The sequence below is a fragment of the Ambystoma mexicanum genome, chromosome 5p, assembly GCF_040938575.1.
Source record: "Ambystoma mexicanum isolate Mex_15411 chromosome 5p, UKY_AmexF1_1, whole genome shotgun sequence".
Classification (NCBI taxonomy): domain Eukaryota; kingdom Metazoa; phylum Chordata; class Amphibia; order Caudata; family Ambystomatidae; genus Ambystoma; species Ambystoma mexicanum.
The window spans coordinates 392181795-392203542 of record NC_090930.1 but is presented as its reverse complement, the minus strand read 5'-3'; positions in this window follow the sequence as shown (position 1 = coordinate 392203542).

Below are 21748 nucleotides of genomic sequence, written 5' to 3'. Positions count from 1 at the left end.
CACTGATCATGGTAATTTTGTATCTTTTCACTGTATAATGGAAGGTGTTGACAAATATGAGCTAGTGGTGTTATTCCCCCCATGACGATGTTTTCTCCCCCAATCACCGTTCCACCCACTCGTCCTTTCCTTTAGACCAACAATATATCAAGTGCTTCTCAATTACTAGTAATTTTTATGTATCAATATTCACTGTTACTTTTGTAATTATTGCATTTCCAAATTCAACAGTTCATTTTTGCATGTGTACCACTTTACCAATAAATCAATTACAATACTTTGAAACTTTTGACCAAAACAATAGACAGAACATGGGAACACATATAACACATAACATGCACATGCACTAGCTGCACGCTTTTATTTCCTCTTTGTTCCCGTTCCCAAACTTTTCCCCTTTCCACCTACTCTTCTCATTCGATCCCCACCTCTTACACCCTTTCACTCTTCCCCAAGAATTCTTTCTTACACAGAAAAAGAATATTCTAAATAACTACTCCGAGTCTACTCAATATACGAGACCCATACTATTTTCTCTTTATCTTCTCTTATTTTATCTGCACTGGACGAGGCAATGCTATGCGGTGCCGCCTTCTACCCCGTTCGGGCTAGGATACCTCTTCTCTTCTTCTTTTCACTTCTCACGAAACCTTATGGCCATATAAAGGACAGATCAGAAAAGCCTCATCATCACTCACACAGGCCCTACTCTTCCCTATAACCCATTACCACCTGTTCCCATGTTCCCTCCTATTCCCTCTTACCTTTCCTTGGTAACCTTCACAACCGGCACTCACGTGTTCGGTCAGGTGATCCAAGGGTCACCGTTCGCGCTCCGACCCCAGTTCAATCGGGTATTCGTCAACCGGGAACCCTTGACCCTTTCTTGTGGTGCGCACAGGCTGGTCGGCCGCAGAGGCAATGGTTTTGCGGGGGGGCATCCCGGATCTCGCCGCACAGTGCGGGCCTCGAGGCACCTCTCCAAATCACATCGGGGTCACCAAAAGTTTGTGCCCTCCCCGACTTACACGTGCAAGAAAATAAAACAGACACACCCCGGGCAGGGAATAAGGCAGAGAGCAGGCTGCGAGAGTCCAAGGAAAAGTTTATCTAGATCTCTGAGCGCTCTGGCAAAATTAATGTTACAGTACATTATATAGGCACACTGACATATCTAACACATGATGCTACGTTCGACCTGGATTGGTCAGCCAGGGTGGTGTCTTAGGTGTGGGCATCATCTCTTCCTCCTGGTTGGTTGCTTGGTTGGCGGGAGGATGGACGTCAGATATCTGTGCTCCGAATGGGTGAAGGTCAGGTCACCATGAATCAGGGTGGACACTATCTAAGCTAATGAATACATTCTAAATAATGCATGCACTAAATAATGGTTGATCAAAAGAATCTCTGTAGTTTATCATGTCACTATACAAATCACACAGGTGCCTATATCATCTATAACATTTGGGTTATACAAGTCACAGGTTTAAGGTTCTTGACCACTATAATACTCTCATTGAACTGTGGGGTTAGTATCACAAGAATCTCAGGTATGTGGCATTTGTTAGTATTAGGCACGATATACTGCAGCAGGGGTCTAATGTTAGTTGGGGGTCTGTTGGGTGGGCCTCATATCATGGTCAGCGGTCTGGCACATGAAAGGAATATCTTGCAGGGACACAGGGTCAGAATGGCAGTAAGTTTCCATCGGCGAGAGTGCGGGGGCAAGGACACGTTTGTGGAGATGAATGAGCTATGTGCTTAGTTCATGCTGGTTCACATGCAGGACAGTGATCTCAGAGGAAGACTGATGTGATACATTTATTAGTTGTTGCAAATACCTCCGGCTTCAGTGTGAGAATGGAGCCGTGGAGTTTTCCAGTCAGAGTGGGAATGATGGTGGGGGCCATGTGCTCTGTGTGCCTGATAGCAGTGAGAAGAGGGAGAGAAGCGTTTTGTACTGATCGCAGTGAGGCCTGGTCACCAAGATGGAGTCGAAAGGGGGCACAAAAGATGGATGCCCTGTGTCCTGCTCAGTGGTTCCAGCTAAACGAAAGTCAACGAAAGTTAAATTTGCATAAGGGCAAGGGGCGAACCCACCACTAGAGGCACTTGGTCCAAGCTTTGTACTGAAAAGTGAAGGCAGAAAGGGGCCTGCCGGCCCCTCGCTCCCACACAGCACCCAGAGGCATCCAGAGCATAGTCAGGACCAAGACATGGATAAGAGATGGAGTGTGGTTCCCACTGATCGACGCAAAGGTCGAGGCAATCAACTCCTCACTGGCCACTGGGGCACCACCATTACCAGAAACAATTCAGTCTGCCCTAAGAGGCACGTCATGATGGGAATCAGTGAGCATCGATTTCTTCACAGTTCAAGAAGGGAAATACCTGCTATTTCCCATTAACGAACACTCACAATACCCGGAGGTAGAGGTGGTCCATTCAAAGGCGGCAGAAGCAGTGTTTCCAGCCTTGGAAAATATGTTTGCGACACACAGGCTACCCACATACCTAAAGAGTGGCAATGGGCCCCCATTCCAAGGGGCCGAATTTGCTAAGTTCATGGATGCTCTCAAGGATAGCACACCACCTCATCACACCGTGGTGGCCCCAGGCCAACGGCAATGCAAAACGGTTAATGAGAATGATTAACAAGGTCCTCAGGATTGCAAAGGACCAGGGAGCCCCATGGGAGATTGAGCTATACTGGTTCCTCCAAAACTACCAGGTGATGCCCCATGTGTCTACCGACACTTCCCCAGACATCCTGTTCAAAGCAGTATTACGATCCTCTATACCTCACAACAGCCATAACAAGGCAACATCTGGCAAAAAGCAGAGGACACATGACAAGAGGGTCAAACCTAATGAGCACATGAGCAGTAAACGGAGAGTCAAGAAATCACACACCAAGGTTTGGGATCAGGTGCTGGTCCTCCAGAACCCATCAAGGACCAAGCTGACGAGCCTCTTCAAGACCACCCCCTGAATGGCAACCAAATGGAGAAAATCTATGATCACTGAAAGCCGTGATATGAGACTCATCACCAGGAACGCATCGTGGTTCAAGAAAATTACCCTGACAGTGTGGAGAGAGGAGCAGGGTCAAATGGCCACCAGGAACGCATCATGGTTCAAGAAAGTTACCCAGACAGTGTGGAGAGAGGAGTTGGATCAAATGATTAACAGAGAGACAGTGGAGGTGAAGATGACAGTGACAGAACTGAGCCAAGAAGGAGGATGGCACCAGACCCCAGCCAGTTAAAGTAGGCAGCCAGGGCAAAGAGGGAGGATGGCACCAGACCCCAGGCAAGCTGATGCAGACAGCCCCGCCTGGCAGCCAGAAGGAGCACAGCCAACCTGCACCCCCGAACCCAGTGGAGCGGCAGCACGGCCGGTACCACCTAAGGGTGGCGCCGAGGGCACCTGCAAATCTAAGTGACTATGTGTGCTCACATGGAACTGTTGGTGTGAATGATAGAATATGATATAGGTTTGCAATTGTATTATCAATGGGAAAGAAGAGGAATGTTATGTACACGGCGCCAAGGGGGTGACATGCAATAAACACCATGGGGCGACTCTGCCATAAATGGTGTGACTGTGTTTTTGTGCCGGGCAGTGCCCGTCTCCTCCATGTGAGCTCCAGACCACCATCCACCACGGGCTCATGGTCCTGGACTCAAAGCACAGTCATAGTGTTCACAGAGAGTGTAAATTACACCAAAAATGGCAAATGATTGTGGCTTCTTTATGAGGCCTGTGGGCCTTAACCGTAGGCTAACGTCCAGGCCTGTGTTGTGACTTGCAGATAATGATAATGATGTGTTATTTATATAGCGCCTTTATCCAAAGCACTTTACAGAGGACATATTTGCATACAATATCACCCAACCGATGTTGGTACCCATTTATCGACCTCGAAAGGATGAAAGGCTGAGTTGGCCTTGCCAGAATTCAAACCTTCGACATGCAGATCACGCTCAGATCGCAGCAGTGAGAGCTCAACCCGCTGAGCTATCTTACAAGCGATCTTACAGATCTCTTGGTAAGCGTGCATGTTTGTGATGCGTTGTACCCAGAGCCTGGTCTGGGGGCCAGAACTGGTTGTAGACCCAGACTAATACTGGCTTGTAACCACAAACCCACCTCAGACTAGCAAATCACATTGAGTGACTGGGATGCCTGGAGCATGGCTGAAGGCCTTCACTAGATAGAAGCCACCATTGGTTGTGGCTGGGAAATCATTTCTGGTGGATTTGCAGCTGGCCAAAGAGGTCTCTGAGCATGGCCTGAATATATAGCCAGTGGCCCACCGACCTGTGATGGGGAAAGGTGTCACTGGATCTGGCTAAAGGTTAGGCCCATTGGACAAATGATGTGGCTTCGTGGTTCCAGTGGCATGAACGAAGGCCCTGCCCAAGAAAAAAGTAGCCTCTTGTCATGTCCACACACAGTGGGGTCTAAAGCCTTCAAAAGACCAACAATGGAGGGTAGAGTGACCAATGGGCGCCTTATGGTGGCTTTGGGGGGCCTGCATAAAGTGGGCTGTGGTCATGGCCAGAAGCCATAAACAGTAGCCCATGTATAGATGTCTAGCAATTATAGCTCATACCATTCATGTTTGTTTTTATCTGACAGGCCATGAATATTTAAAAGAAACACCTATTGTAAAAGATCCCAATCACCACAGCAAACCAATTTAACATTTGGGTGATGAAATTCCTGATGAATGTTCAACATGAATGGTTTTACGAACAGAAACATGTTGAGATGACAACCTGTGATATTTTTACTCAGTGTTAAGAGACTCAGAAGATAAACAAATCCATGTACCACTTCACATTCTCATTATAGTGAACTAGAAGCCAATAGTGTTTGGAATCTAAAAGTACAATTGTGTGTATATTGTTGCCGATTCCACTTTCGCTGAGATTGTATAAGAATGTACTATTTACAAATACCTTTTGTTTTTCTATATGTAATGTATTCATTTTCTTATGATATGCTGTGTTAACTAATAAATTCATTTCTTACCAATACTTAAGGATTTAAATTCAAATCTCTTTCAGCATCATGAACAGTCAGATTAGTCTTATTCAATTTACTTGTGCCATGTTAGCCAAGAGTAAATAGCATTGATCCAAAAAGAACGATAGGTTGATATCATAATTAGGCTTACCAAGTAATTTATTTGCAAGCTTTGGTGATATTCTAATTACTTAAGCAGGCACAGATGACATGAAGTTTTCAGAAAAACAGTATCTTCTGCAAAAAATATTAAATGGGTTATCTTTTACATATGCTGCTAGCATGTTACCAGCTTCATTAGAGGCTGTATAATACTTCGATTTTAGATGAATAGAGTTACAAGCTTTTTCTGTGCTCATTGTAATGAAGGTGGTTCTTAGTTAGTTCTTATAACGTGGAGTCATTCTGGTTTGTTGGGAAAGATAATTATAGCTTTTTGATTTCTTCAAGCATGCTTTCAGCATGCTTTTCCAAGGATTTATTCCCATATATGAGAACATTGATCACGAAACCCCTAAGTGATGCTTTAAAAGCATCCCAATTGGTGTAAATAGAAGTGTCAGAGTTGTGATTAATTAAAAAGAAATCTGAGGTAAAACATGTAACACCTTCTAAGAAATGTTCGTCTTTAAGAAGAACAGATTTAAATCTCCATCTGTTGGATTTAATCATATTGGAGAGCCACTATAAAGTAGTGAGAACAAGAGCATGATCAGGAATTGTAATCAACCCAGTTTTGGAACTTTGAATAGTAGCAGCAAGTTACTTGTATTGAATAGAGCTTATCTCACCCCGAAACGCTTTACAAGGCCTGTTCCTAATTTGCCAGCTTCTTGCTGGTTGTGTAAAGAATGTAATGCCGATTTTAAACACTGCATTATTCAATGGAAATTTGTACATGGATTTTGGGAGAGAATTAGGGTAACATTACAAAGAATTGTTCCATTTTACTGCTCTTTCTAATCGTGATAATAAAATGTTTGGCTCATTCCGTTATTCTGATTTAGCTAATATCTTAATTTAATGCATTTGTTTTTATTGGCTTTTGTCTTATATCTTCAAATTGGAAGTGTTTAGAATGTTTATTATATGCTGCCTGTTAGAATTGTGTGTGTTACATCCATAGGATGGAAAGGGGTTGTGCTATTACTTTGAGAGATGTTCATAATTATAACCAAAAATGTAATCCTCTTGTTGAATGTATTTTGTTTGTTCATATTTATAATTCCTCTCCCTTTTGTGTTTTGTTATGTACTTTTGCTATATTTTCTTTTCCTTTTTATTTATTGTTCTTATACTTCATGTTGATCAATTAAAGAGTTCTGCATACCTTTGCAATGAATTATCCCATATTATAAATGTGTTATATTACATATATTGCAACCATGATATGTTGCTTTAACTCTTTTTCCGATAACACTTTTTATGCATTTATACATTACTAACAAAAAGTACCTGTTCTCCGAATGGGTTCTTTAGACAGACATGACAACACTCTAATCAATTGTTGAAAATCAATGATTATGTAGGCCGCTGTTTCAATTTGCGTATTGCTTGATGTGATTTGCACTCTGAAGTAAACTGCACTGCGAATGGGCACGTGTGGCTGGCTAACATACCCCAGAGCAGACGATGGGGGAGGAGAGAGTTGGTGTTCTGCTGCATACTATGACCTTTTGTGCTCTCTCCCCACCTGTCACCTCACCCTGGTGTGATGTAGTTTGTTGTGGTGCATTGCGGTGCAAATATCTCAGAAACCGTGCATCTTAGTGCCTTGAAATGTGTTGCGACCGGTCCTTCTATGACAACATTGATGTTTCAGCGATTTCAGGCAAGTGTCTCATGTGCAAAGGTGCTGAAATCTGGGGAAAGGGGTAGGGTGCCCAAATGTCATGTAGCCAGTATTGGCCGGAAGGTCCTAATAGGGAACTATACAAAACCTGGTGCAAATTGGTGAAACAGTGTGGAATTGTATCAGGACCAACACTTCACCAAGCCACAAACCCACACATAAACCTTGACTTTCATACATATAGATTAGTGGATATGATATAATCTATAATTTTGTCAAATGTTGGCTATAATATTTTGTCTTTTTTCCATATGAATTATCAATACAAATTTATTTCACAAAAAATGGTCACTTCTGCAATTCCATATCTATTTCTGTCTGTGTTTCACTGATTTGTAGTTTTTACACAGAGAGGCATGCACTTTAGAGGATAACCATGCACATTGTTGTAAGGCTGGTGTAAATAGGGCACTGTAAAATACACAGGTGCATGCGGGAGACATAAACACATTTTGGCTGCTCTCATGGAGAAATGAAATGGTGGGGTAGTGTCAATCAGGGTATGTGCACAACTATTAAAGTCAGTTAGGTCAGAGGCAGAGCAGGGTTTATGTCTATCTTAACTGAATCTCATCTGAATCTGCTGCCTGCTATGCAGGGCAGTTTCCAGTCCATTTGGTGCCCAGAGCGAAACACTAAAATGAGCCCCCCATGCTCAGCATGCGGGCCTCTCCCAAACTACACGCCACAGTTAAGGAACTCCTACCCAACGTCAATAAACCACTGATATATAAATGAAAAAGGCTTTATTTGATCGTGATTCAGGCACTTTGCAGTTATTCCTCAGACAAATCAAAGTACACAAACAGTATATACTAGTCTTGTTTTTTAAAGTGTTGTGTCCATGTTAAGGCCACTGTCTCTGACTTTGCTGCAGTGAAAGCATTTATTGCTGCTGCATAATCAATGTTTTCAACATGTTCATTCTCCCCATAACTGGGACCTTTTCTCTCCCCTATCACACTCTCCACTTGCGGCGTCCCTCAAATCTCCATCCTCTCGCTCTTCAACATCTACCTCGCTCCTCTGGCCCACCTGTTCTCCTCCTTCTCTCCTCACTTCAAGTGTTATGCAGATAACACACAGCTCTCCTACAGGCTTCCCTCTGTGGCCTCCTCTTCCTCCTTTCTCATCCCTGACTGACTGCTATTCATGCATGGTGTGCTGCCAATGATCTCTGTCTTAATGCCAGAAAGACTGAGATCCTTCTCATTGGGACCCCAGCTCCCTCCTTCCCGCCTACCCTGTGGATGCCCTATATGCCCCCTCATCCTCTTGTGAGGCAAAAAACCTTGGTGTCATCTTTGAATCCTCTCTCTCCTTCTCTCCTCACTTCGCCGACCTTGCCAATAAGGCCCACTATCAGCTGCACCTCCTCGGAGGCATTCTCCAATTCCTCACCTTCCCCCAGAAATGCAATGTGCCTCATTAGGAGTTATCCAGTCCAGAAACAAGGGTGCTGGCACCCTTGTTTCAGGACTGGCAAACTACGGGTTTGCCTGCCGGAGCCGCTGTGCCCGACAGGTCTGACCCTGCTGGGCACAGCGGTCATGGTCACAGAAGCACTGGCACCATTAACAACAGTGCTGGTGCTTCCGTGTCCCCATCCCCATAGAGTCCTATGGGTTGTCTGTGGGGCAATACCCTGTAAAATGATCTTTCAACGAAATGACTTTGCATGTAATATCCACAATTCTTACATTATAAGCCAGTTGTTCAGTGTGGCTGATATCTGCAGATCAATCCAAAATAACAGGGTAATATTTTGCAGCGTTCCCCCTTTGTAAAATTGCATGCTTTACTTGAGACTCCAGTAAACTAATGAGTTCATTCTGAATGACATTTCCACAATAGTGACTGTGGAGCTCCTGTGAGGTCACTAAATGCAAAGGATCCATCATGATGGGATCATATTTCTCTGGTAGTTCAACAAGGTCTAAGACATCTCCATTATCTGGAGTAAATAATTTGTTTGAAGAGCCACGAAAGGCCAAATTATTTCTGGACAGAAATGTAACAGCTGACATAATTATTTCAAGCACCGCCCACCCATGCTTGGTCTCTGTCTGTGTTTGATCTTGCATGAGAGAATCAATACTAACATTTCCTGTGAGGCACCTTTCAGAATTCACCCACTTACCACTGGATGTGGCATTTTCAGGAGACACTGTGTGCATTTTCAAATAGTCGCCAATATGCTTCCAGTTATTAATGCCATCACTGCCAAGTTTTGATTTTGGCATAGGGCCAAAAAGCCTAACGCAAAAACAGTAGATTCTATCAGTCAAAATGTAATATTGCAGCCATAGCCTGGAGACTGTTTCTTTGTTAGGTAATACCGTGAGCCCATATGCTGAAGAAAAGGGCCTATTTGTGACATCCTTTGGGTATGAATATTTAGGATGTGGCATAGACTGGGACCCTCCCTTTACAATTTGATCACGCACATGTCTAGTCATTATTACAATTTGATCACAAACATGTCTAGTCATTGAACAGGCATTGAAGACATGTCTTCAAACACACACATTTTACTGCATTGATCATGTTGGTCATCACTGCCCTCTACTGCTTGGTTTCTTGAGGCCTCATCACTTAAAATATGTGGCATGGCCACAGGCAGTACAGTTTCCTAAGTAATGCTTGTTGCATGGGCTTGGTAAGGGAACTCATCTACTTCTTTTGAAGTCTTATCTTCTCCCTGAAGAATGTAGAACATACCTTGGCACGTTTTATATATTGGTCCAGTTGTTGTTTTTTTCTTTGCCGTTTCTGTGCTCCCAAAGGTCTTATTGGTTTCGACATTGCTAGTACTTCAAATGCCTGAAGTAAAAGAAATCGCCAGAAAGTATGGCCCAATTAGAACATGTTGCAATATTCTTGCTAGGAATAATCCAAAATCCCCAAAAACGTTTGCAAAAGTCTTCTCCGTTTAAATGATGCATTGATTGCCAAGCAAAGTAGCACTATGGAGCCTCAATTCTAAATGTGCCAAGTTGAAAGTGGGCCAAATTTGGAGAGGCCATACCTATTTGAACGAAAAACCTTTCTAGCATTTGGAAAAATATGATGTACATCAATTTCTCTCAACGTCTTCACATGAATGCTTTCCTGTTAAGCAAGCCTATTAGTGAGAGGAACCCAGCATCAAGTCCTACATAGAAACCTGAAATGTTTACATTGGTGTAGTGTAGGGTGGTAGAAGCTCTTGCAGCTGAAATGGTTAGTCTGGAAAAAGGAGAGCAGGTCTCACTAGGAAAAAACAAGCTGCATCCCTACACTTCTACCACTTGCTGACAAGTCCCATTGTAAAATCTCACACTGTAAGTGTCATTCCGTCTCTCAACTAAATACACTGTAACCCAAATACAATAAAACAAGGATCTGAATTGGCAGAAGGGGTAAAGGGTAAGTCTGGAAACTCCACTCATTTCCATGAACTGCACTCTAAGGCTTATGAGAGGCAATAACATTGATGATATGATATGATAGGTTATTGATAACGCGCTTAATACCCAGAGGTTTCTAAGCGCGGACCCAGGGATCGAACCTGTGTTGCTCCATGTCGTCGTGTTTCCAAGTCGAGCACCCTGCCATTGAGCTACCCTCCTGGGACTTGGTTCAGAGAAAGGGCTTCTTGAAACTTGACAACTACAGGCAGTAATTCAACCACCATATCAAATTAGGACAGTCTGGCACAGTGTTTACCGACCTTTCTTTCAGTTACATCACACTAATGACCTCAGAGAGGTAGAATCGGGTCTGCGATTGTTGAGCAATTTTTTGAGTGATGTGTGTTGTTTGAAAAAGTCACTTTTAAAGTGATGTTGCTTTCAGATGATGACCTACCTAAGTGAAGGTGTTGCCAAAGGTGCTTGTGCATATCCACACCCTTTGGGCATGCTTTGGCAGAGAAGGGCATGACAGGGGGAGAATAGGGAGAGATGTAGAAAAAGATACCAAGGACAGTCTGGGTGAGAGGAGACAAAGAAGCAAGTCCCATTAATTAACAAAACAGAGCGCAGAGTTTTGTTTCAGAACAAGATATGGCCAGTGGTTGTATTTTTGTGTTATTATGCTCCAGTCGTGCTAAATCACAGAAGGCAAATGGTCTACTGTCCGCCCTTTGACAGGTGCTAATTATATCCTGCCCAATTAAATGTGTCTCCTGTAATTACAATGTACACTGTAGGTGAACCCTGGAACAGGGCCAGCACTGTGTACTCAGCTAGGAAGAGCTAGTGGGTTCCAACACTGCACCCAACCGGGCCTGGGCATGCTGCCTGACTGGGCACAATGAGGGCAGGTCTAGTGCAAGATTTGTGCTGCTCTAAAGGAGAGGTGACATTGTCTTCCCCACACCACCACCGACCCACTTCCCGGGGAAAGGGCTTGTCTGTGCCATCTGAATCGCCCTCGCACAAACGGGATACGCTGTGCAATATTATTTACAGTCCTATACAGCAAAAATAGCATGCAGTGGTAAACAATACAAACATATTTTGTGTGATTATCATAGAACAAGAAATCTACTGGGGAAGGTGTAGCTGGATCTGTCCTACAAATAGTTGGTGTAAAATAAGCAATTGTTTTAGCACTTTTCATCCGTTTGCTAAAAAAGCAATCCCCTTGCAGCGTCATAATAAAGATGATAGGAGGTTGGAGTGCATTCCCATACTTGCCAACATTCTGTGACCAAAAAGATGTAGGATTTTTCAAGTTTGAAAAATAATAATTCCCACAACAATGACGGCACAGGAAAATACAAAACATACAAATAGCACAAAATGAAAAGATGTTGAAATGTTAAAAAGGTATAATCCTGAATGCTAACACCAAATTGTCAGCAGATGCTGGGTGATGGTGTTACACTCTGGGTGACAATAGCAAAACAAAAGAGTTGATGGCTGGAAGGTTTAGAATAAATCTTGACCTCTGCCACTTGCTTTCACTGCTGGTTCACCTAAGCGTTGTACTGGCAAAGTGCAGGACAGAGTCACACAGCTGTCAGGTCAGTGAATTGGTCTGAGTGCAAAGTAATCACCTACCAGTCCACTGAAGAGACAGACTAATTAATGCATTGCAAGCTCTGTCCTGAAGTCTGCCTTAGCATCACATAAATTGCTTGCCACTGTAAAAAGCAGTAGGATCTGTCACTGAAATCTGTAGGCGGTAGGGGTGCTTCAAAAGCAGTAGCCTACTGCCTAAATCTGTAGGGTTGGCAAGTATGCATTCCCCCTTAAACATTTTCATGCAAAAATCAAGTTTAACATTTTGAAAATATATCTTGTTCAGTTTTTATTGCAAAACTGGGGTAGGGAAGCCATATCAACATCTGGCAAGGCTTTTAGATGTGCTGTGGTGGTGCCCCCTGCTGGATATGGCACTAAGCCGCTGTCATCAGAGAGGCCTTGGTGAGTGAGATGTGGGGATAACGTCAGCATGGGTTGAGATTAAGGTCAATGGAAAGGGGGGATTTTGTGGACGAGGAGCGTACTACAAAGTGAGGCAGTTCATCCCCATAAAACAATTTGGGCCTACGCGTTCAATGTTTTTTCTTTCTTTTAAGTACTTAAAGCATTTTTCTTTCAGAGACTAGACTGTGTTTATCTCAGCACTGGCTCCAGCCTGCGATTAAATTGTTAGTGGTAAGTGAAGGCCAAAAACGCTGTAACCATAGTCCATTTTCAACAAGACGTTTTGCCATGCGACCTTGACGATGATTTGGTGTATTAGAAACTATTGTTAACAAACTAATAGGCCTTGCCGAGGACGGGCCGGTGTTCTGAACTTTATTTCCGGTCTCTCAGGATTTCTCCTAAAAAAACAGATTTCTTTTTTTTTCATGGTCTTTTTTCACAAGGTCGCCTCCAGAAAAGTGAAGTTTATCTAACATTAGGACCCCCTGAGGCCTCCAGCAGACAAGGCTGGCTTTTCCCTATTTTCCCCCTGCAGTTCTCATAGCGTCCTTCACAGGCAGGGCTTTCCTAGGGGCAGAAAGGAACTCAACTGGGTAGAAATGGCTACACAATTGAGCAAACACAGCGACAAACATACGAGCTCATAAGCAGTAACATGGGCACACCCACATTTAGGTACAAAGATACTAAGCTTCTGCGCAGGCAAAGAAACATTCACACACAACAAATATACAAGTCACTCATACATACCTTACAGCCAGATAACAACCTGGATGAGTGGAGAGCAATTCCAGTATCGGGCTGGAAATGCAGCCTTCTTTCTTTCTGCACCAGTTAGAGAGAAGTTGTAGTTTTGGGGCAGGAATGCAGCCATCTTTAGTTCCTCCGTGCAATCATCAGTCCTGCTGGACGTCTCATGGCTGGATTCCAAAAGCATCCGCCAGCAATGAGAGGCACCCTTTTATGTCGCCAAGCCGCGCATCATGAAACTTGACAAAATGGTGGCCCGGGCACATAGTACTACATAACGTAACTATGTAAGAGGCAGCACCTGCTGTAGCTACTCACCCTAAAGCAATAGCACACCCACCCAGGGAATTCCGGCTCACCCCAGAGCAATCGCACCCACTATGGGGCAACCGCGCCTCCCCCAGGGCATTTGTGCTCCTCTGGATAATTGCACCTCGGGCAGTCGCTCGCTTCGCCCGCCTTAAGAAACGGGTCTGCTGCTATGCCCATCTTTTTAGTAATTGCCTCTAAAAGGCTGGTCAGGTTTATTTTTAATTTATTTTCCAAAAGAAGGACACACCATCTTGTTTCTTTTCTGAGTTGATGTCCTTCACTCGTGTTACTACCAAACGAAACCTCTTTGAAATAGCCATTTTGTCTATATGGCTCATTGAACCCTTATTCCCTATGCACCATATGAAAACAGAAATAGGATAAATCATTCTAAAACTTAAGGATAACCCATGTCAGAGAAAAGGTGAGCTAACAGGTGATGACTTGGGGCCAGTTTGAAGAGAGAAGAGAGGCCCTTGTAGTAAGAAGCAAATTCTGGGTGCAGAGCTATTTGAGATACCTGCTCATGGCAGAAGGGAGACAGAATCTCATAACTGTGCAAGATCAATCAGCACTATAATGATCCAGTACCCGAAAAGCTGGCAAAGACACCTTTTTCATTTTTTTTTTATATTGTTGCATTTAGTTTAAAAAAAACATTTACAACAATTAGTACATAATTTCATGAATACATATACAAATTCTCCAGCATATTTATATGCATCCCCGTCACTTAGCTCAGATCATGACTCCAGTTACTTAAAAGCAAAATCTGTCTAAGAACATTAAGATGCTGATATGTCTGGATAAGTTGGCCAATTAAAACACACATTTATTTTTAATGATTTTGTTGATCAAACTTTACATTATTATTTTTTTCACATAAAAAAAATCAAATTTCTTATAAAAACATTCCAACTTTCTGCCATTTACAATTTCGTTACAGTTTTTAAGTTACATATATAGAAATCCCTACATATTGCATCGTGACATTTCATTGTTAATCGTTGTCTATCTAGTCAAGCTTAAACATTCCCCGAGTTCTTATTCAGCACTGTTCAAATTTAATGCATCAAAAAAATTGCACCACTCTCATAATCCATAATTTATCTTGCCCCAAAATGATATATGCCCAACGGTCCTTGACATCCAAATTCCTTTTTATTTGCAGCAACATTTTGGCAAATATCTGTTGTTTAACGGTCAATTCATCACATTCCATAACCAGATGAAACGGCAATTCAGTTTGATTATCCAGTTTGCAGAACCTACAAACATTCTTTGATTTCCAATTTGGTGAGTCTGTGCCAAGTATTTACGCATTGGTAACACATTGAGTCTTAATTTTAGAAAAGTGTCTCTCATCTGCCGATCTGGACATTTTTTCAAATATTGCGGCATTTCATTTAGAGATCTAATATCTAGATCCAGATGTATATTCAGTTTGTATTCTGATTTAAGTTTTTGCGTCATTATCCAATCATCACTTTTAATTTTCAATTTCAATTTTTGAGGCCAATTTATAAGCATTTCTTCTGTGGTATTCAGAACTTGCAGATTTTGTTTACAGTATGTTTTCCACACATTTATCACTGTTGAATTTATTGCTGGTTGTTTTTCCCAGAGTATCATCATCGCTGGTATATTTTCATGTGTCACTGTTTTCCTATATAAATCTAGAGTTTTCCAGGTCACTATAGCAGTTAAGGCTAGAAACAGGCAGTTAAAGCATGAATTATACTTTTCTAGCGGTCCTCCTTCGCGGATCTTCCTTAGAACAGGCTGACCCCTAGTTCACAAATAGAAACCAGTAGATAACGTGCTTTGGAATATGTCTCTCTCGCGAACACGAGATCCTTGCTGAATAAGTGCTTTATGTTCTGTATAACAAAGAAATATGTCTGCAACTGTTGCTGAGTATCATAGATTGTGTAAGAAACCTTGTCATAATGTGTCATATTTGTCATAATTGTCAATCACTGAACCCTAGGTGAAGAAGATACATTATGGGCAGTTCTAATGTGCCTTGAAGGTTTGTTATTGCTATATATGTAGCTGTTTGAATGATGTTCGCTCTCTTGTGTCTCACGAGGTCAGGGTGACACACATTGCGAGACGTTAGACCCAGTCGGCCGACTGAGCATATTTTTGCAATAAACAATAGTACTTGGAAAATAGAACCCTGTGTCTGTCGTATCACTAGTATATGGTGATTGTGCCTTGGTTTCCATATGCGAAGGGTCTTCAGGGCCTTGGAAGCCAACCCCTCTTCCATCGCCGGCGCCACTATTGGCTCAAGACTCAACTACTGTAATGTTCTCTTCCCAGGTACCACAGAAAGGAAACTTTGCAAACTGCTTGTCATCCAGAACAACGCCCTCCATTCTGCCTTTGATCTCCCCAAACGCAAACACTTCACAGGAACCAGGAAAAAAGTTATTTGGCTTCCGGTCCGGGAAGACATCACATTTTAAGTTCTCGCCATTACACATCGCAGCCTTTCTAACTCTGCCCCTGCATACTTGCCGCAAAGATTTGCTAAAGCGAACTGTACTTGCCCTACACAATCATCCAACAACCACCTTCTTACCGTCTCTAGATTTAAGCGAAGTTGAGCAAGAGGATCTAGCTTCCCAGTCATCGCTGGCTTGCTTTGGAACTTACTGCCACTGCGCCTATGCTCTGAACCTGCCTTCTGGCCCGTCAGAAAACACCTAAATACCTAGCTCTTCAACTAACATGCAAACAGCTGAAAACTGCACTATTTTTCTGCTCGACATTCTGCACCAGACTCTCTTTCACTTCCCGGATTCTTTACAGCAACTAGCCCCCAGGGCTGGGTACACTGTTACAGATGAAAAATAAACAAATAAATAATAGAGAAGAACAAGGACCATGTTATAGGAAACAGCTATTTTTGAAAAGGCAAAAATTATATTTATTTAACTATCTAATCAATAAGGAAATGGAAGGTGGTCAAGGTGGTTTCAGACAGCCTGGGCCACATCCAACAATGGTTGTTCGGCAACTGAAAGACACAATGTACATTGTGGATAAAATGAAATCCTATGTGATTTTAAAGGGTGACAATTTAGTAGGGGAGGAAGGGTAGCTCAGGGCAATGCGTCTCTCTTGGAAGCAAGACAATGCAGTGCAACACAGGTTTGAATCCCGATCCTGGGCTTAGAAACCACTTGCTGGTATTAAGTGTGTGATAAAAGAACAATTATAATTATAATAATTATATGCCAGTGAACATTTCAAAACCAATCCCTGGACAGAGTAAAGGTAGGGTGACAAAAAGAGATGAGAGACAAACTCCTCCAATTATGAACTGAGCTTTTAGTAACCAGAAGACACTTTCACATCTAAGTGTTTTAATGCATTCCCAACTGGCCCAAAGTGTTCGTTCTACAAAGAACTGTGGACCAGTGTGTAAAAGAAGTAGTAGCTACCAAGAAGACATCCCATCAATGTGACTTTCATAGACTTCAATAGACATGGACCCCAAAATGTGTCTTTCTAATGCCCCTAACGGATGACTCCTGAGCCCTCAAAGTATATGGCAAAAGGCCCAAAAGCAAGTTTACTCATAGGCATTGCAGGCTGATGTGAGGATCAAAAGGCAACAATGAGAACACCATTTCATGAGATTTAAGAGTAACTAGGCACTTGGGTTGTTGAGTAGCTGTAACCAAGTCCACTGACATACCCTTTTACATTACTCCAGGCCTGCAAATCTCAGAACCAACAATGGTAGTCACCTCATAGTCTGTAGCAGCAGAATCATCTGCCAGAGGGGAAATGCAACTGAGATAAGAAGCCTCACCTCTTGCAATGTCATGAAAGAAGAAGATACTAAAACGTTTTTCTGGCCAACACAAAACAAGTAGAATTGCTAGAGTTCCATTTACCCTGATCTTGGAGGGGATCTGCTCTATCAAGTGAATTGGGAAAAAACAAAAATCAGATGTTCTGGACAGTGGAATTTCATGACATTCATCAATCAAGCTCAGGGCCTCTCTAGTGGGATACCTCGGGAGAAATGCATCCCTGCCAGATAAGAACATGTCCAAAGACATACTCATTGGTTCCTGCATACTAGGAAAGATGACAGGCATGGATGAGCTTGCAGGCAGGATGCAGAGGAAGAATGATTTTAAACATGCCTCACCTCAGAGTCTAAAAACCCTAGCCAAGGAGTAGGAATCAGATACATAGTTTATGTGCCACCAATAGCAAGTAATGCATTTGAAAATTATACAGGTATCTTTTAGTCTCTGATAATTAGGGGCAACATGTATGACACAATCATCTTAATAGTAGGATGTAATGTGTTCTGTTGTAATGTAACAGAGTCCTAATTGGTGTCAGCATTTTTGAGAAGGCTCGTGTGCCAATTTTCAAACACAATTTCGGGACTGGAAACTGGAAGTGACTCCTATTCACTTCCACCCATTGGAAATGTTATCCAAGAGGTGGATACTTTGGAGATTAGGCTTTGGCGAATCGCCCCAATCAATCCACCCATTGAGTAACAGTTGGCTGAATCGCTGGATTCATTTGAATATACCGAAGTCCATTGAAGGATTGCAACATTTTAATTTCTCTTTTGAATTTGGATAAGATCGAGAAAATCATAGACGGATTCAGGCATCATGAGAGAGTATCATAGTGACATCGGAATTGGGTATTTTCATGTGGATTTGGGGGAGTTCTTAGGCAGGAAACAAATTCAGAAGTCTATATAAAGAAGCAGCAACTCCCTATTTTCTTTGTGGGTTGAGTTTGGTTTCAGGAAGTCAAGGCAGGACTGATCCATGCCAGGAGTTGAAAAAGAGAGATATTTTTCAGGTGTTAGGCAGGATTTATGTTTGATTTAGGGACTGGGTTTATTATTTGGGACTTTATATCCTTTTTGTTTTTAGCTTGACCTTCATTTCTGCTCTTTTACTTTGTGGGCCAGGCGCTCTAGCAGTTTATTTGGGAAGGTATTTTTCATTTTTGTTGTGATTTGTGTTTGAACATGTTCTTATTAAGTTAGGGAAACTATTTGTCCATACTATTAAAGTCTATTTATTTTGGAGGACAGCTTCTGTTAGGGAAATTTTGATATTTTAGTTCAGAAACCACCTTTTTTTAGACAAAATGTATTTGTTTTGTGTTTAAGACAATCTATTTTGTTGGGAAAACTGATATGGATACAGAGGGGGGAATCTGATGTGGGACTGACTACAGTGATCTGGATCCACAATTGGACAGTCATCTCTTATCCTCCTTCTTGGAATCTGAAGAGAGAAAGGCACAGTTCATGTTAATGATAATGGGTCTTGTATCACACACTGTTGCCACTTGTGTGGTCTATTGGTGCTCTGGCGGGCCTGCAAAGGAAGGAGGATTTCGAGTTATGAATGAGAGGGAGAAGAGCAAGAGAGCTTTGATGTGCTGTTTGCAGCTTCAGTTCAGAGAAACCGGTCACTGAGTGTTGGGACGTTTTTATTCAGTAGCCATCATGTGATATTGAGGAGTGATTATGTGTGGTTTGTTTACATATCGGGTGTTGTGAAGTGCATGCGGTTCGTGCTGCGGTAGATGAGTGGTTGTGTTCAGTTCAGAGTTTGAGTGTACATATGCAGAAAGGTGAGTTTTTAGTTTGGTTGGTTAGTGGCAAGACATTTTGTACACACAACAGTCCCCCCACATGTGATACAATTCCCACCCTCAACAGTTCATACAAGAGTGATGCCTTTCCCATCATTCCCCAACATTCCATCCAAGTGTGGCACAGTTTCTGCCCTTAGGCAATCCATCTAACTGCGTGGCATTTCTCACCACATCAATCCATTTAGGTGCGATGCTCCCAACTGTCCATCCATGTTTCACACGCTTTCCATCCCCAACACTCTATCCAAGTATGGTATACTTCCCGGCTCTAACTGCCCATCCATGTGTGACACATCTTTCACCCCCTGCAATCCATCCTGGTACAACATAATTACCATCTCTAATCTAATCCATCTAGGTGCAATACTATTCCTGCCCCACCAGTTAATTGTGGTGCGATGCATTTCCCATCTCAACAATCCCTCTCGGTGAGCCGAACCCTGCACGCTACATATGTTATATAGTACCTGTCTCAGGGCGCAGCTTGGAGTATAAGGCTTAGTTATATTATTATACCAGAATGTGGCTAACCTGCAGATACAGGTTGAGAGTAGAAAGTGTCTTGTTTTCCCAATTGGGATACATGCAAGATAAGGTTAACCTATGCTAGTAGGCTGAGTGCTGGTGGGTGTCTGATATCAGGAGGTTAGATTGGTGGATTTTCTGGAGTATATTAGTGGCTGCATTTCAGTCTTTTCTAGTAGCTTTCTCTTGCTGAACTTTGCATGGTTTAACATGTTGGGTAATATTGAATGTGGTAGGTCCCTTAGGTTGGTCTTGGTTCATGCTGGGTATGTTCAGTTAGACACTAGTTACGTGGGGCTCATTTCTGTGTGTTTGCTCATTATGTGATCCGTAACTGTTGTTCAGGCATTTTCCTCCTCATCAGAGCTGAAGAGCCAGGTTTTTAAAAGTCCTCTGTAGGTCATATTTCTTTTGAGAGGGAGTTCCAGAGTTTTAAGGCTATGCAATAGAAGGCTGATCCTCCACGTCATTTCCTTGTGTAGTGTTTAGGTTCTAAACAAATCTCATATTTAAGTGTTCTTGCTGGTTTGTAGATGGTGATTTTCTTTTGTATGAATTCTGCTCCCTGGCCATGGACATGGATTGCTCTGTGTGTTATCCACATTGTTTTGAATGTGATTTGTTCTTTGACTGGGAGCCAATGTAGCATCCTTAGCACTGGTGTGGTGTGGTTCCTTTGGGAGAGTTTGAGGAGAAGCTTGACGGATTCATTCTGTGTTCATTGTAGTTTCCACAGCATGTATTCCAGCAGTCCAAGGTACACGCTGTTGATATCAAATGATATGATAGGTTATTTATAATGCGCTTAATAACCAGAGGTTTCTTAGTGCGACCCGGGGATCGAACCTGTGTTGCTCTGTGTCGTCTTGCTTCCAAGGTGAGCACGTTGCCCCTGAGCTATAATCCTGATAGTCTATTATGGAAATGATGAGGGAGATGATGGCAAGTGTTCTGTGAGTGAAGGAAAAGAAGGGTCATATCCTTTTGATAGTATGCAAATCGAAAAACGTTTCTTAATTATAGCGTTGACTTGTGGTTCTAGTGTTAGCTCCTTGTCCATTAGGATTCCATGGTTTTTGACTGCTTCTGATGGCGCAGTTGGGGATCCCAGTTCTGTGGGCAATGAGATGCCCTGGCTGTTTCCTTGGTTGTTGGGTGAGATCATGGTTTTGGTTTTGTTTGGGTTAATTTTGAGGTTATTAGTGTTCATCCATTGGTAGAGTTCTTTGAGACCATCTGTTAGCATGTTGTTTTCATTGCTGTTGATTTTGTAGATGATGTGGGTATCATCAGCATAAGTGTAGCATATGAGGCCATGTCTTTTGATGAGGCTTATTAGGGTTGTCAAGTAGATGTTGAACAATAGTGGGGATAGTGCGGAGCCCTGTGGCACTCCACAAGTGGTGTTCAATGGTGTGGATTTGAATGATTTTAGCCATATAGCTTCTGTTCTTCCATATAGAAATATTTAATCCAAAGGGGTGCTGTGTTGCCAATCCCTATGTCTTCAAGTCTTTTCAGAATGGTGTTATGGTTGACTTTTTGAAGGCTGAGGAGAGATCGAGTAGTATCTGTGTCGAGCTTTTGTTGGAGTCTGCATTGGTCTTTAGGTCATCCCATATAAAGAGTATTGCCGTCTCAGTTCCTCTCATGGTCTAAAGCCTAATTGTGCCTGATCTAATAGCTGATTGTTTTCAACATATTCCAGTATTTGTTTGTAAACATAGATCTCTATTAGTTTTGCCGGGTATGGAATGTTTGAGATGGGTCTGTTGTTTGAGAGGTCTTCAATATCGCCGCTGTTTCTTTGATGAGTGGTTTGCTGTATGCTGATTTGAAGACCTGCAGTCCTTTACCCATTGAAAGTGTTGAAGAGCTTTAGGTAGCAGTTTCATGATGTTCCTGTTGCAAGGATTGCTTTGTAGGTGTCTGGTGGACAGGTGGACAGGGATCAACTGGGGGCCTGCCTTGCTGCTTTTGTTCACCAGGCTGATGTATTTTTCCCTTGAGATTTGGGAAAAGAGCTTCAGCCTGGTCTGTGGGTCGGCAGTTGGTTGGTTGAGGTAAGCGGTTGGTTGGGTCAGTCTACTTTGAATGATCTGTTGTATTTTGATGATTTTATTCTTAAAGTGATCTGTGAGATCGTCACATAGTTTTTGTGAGGGGATTGGTGTTTGTGTTATTGCACCCA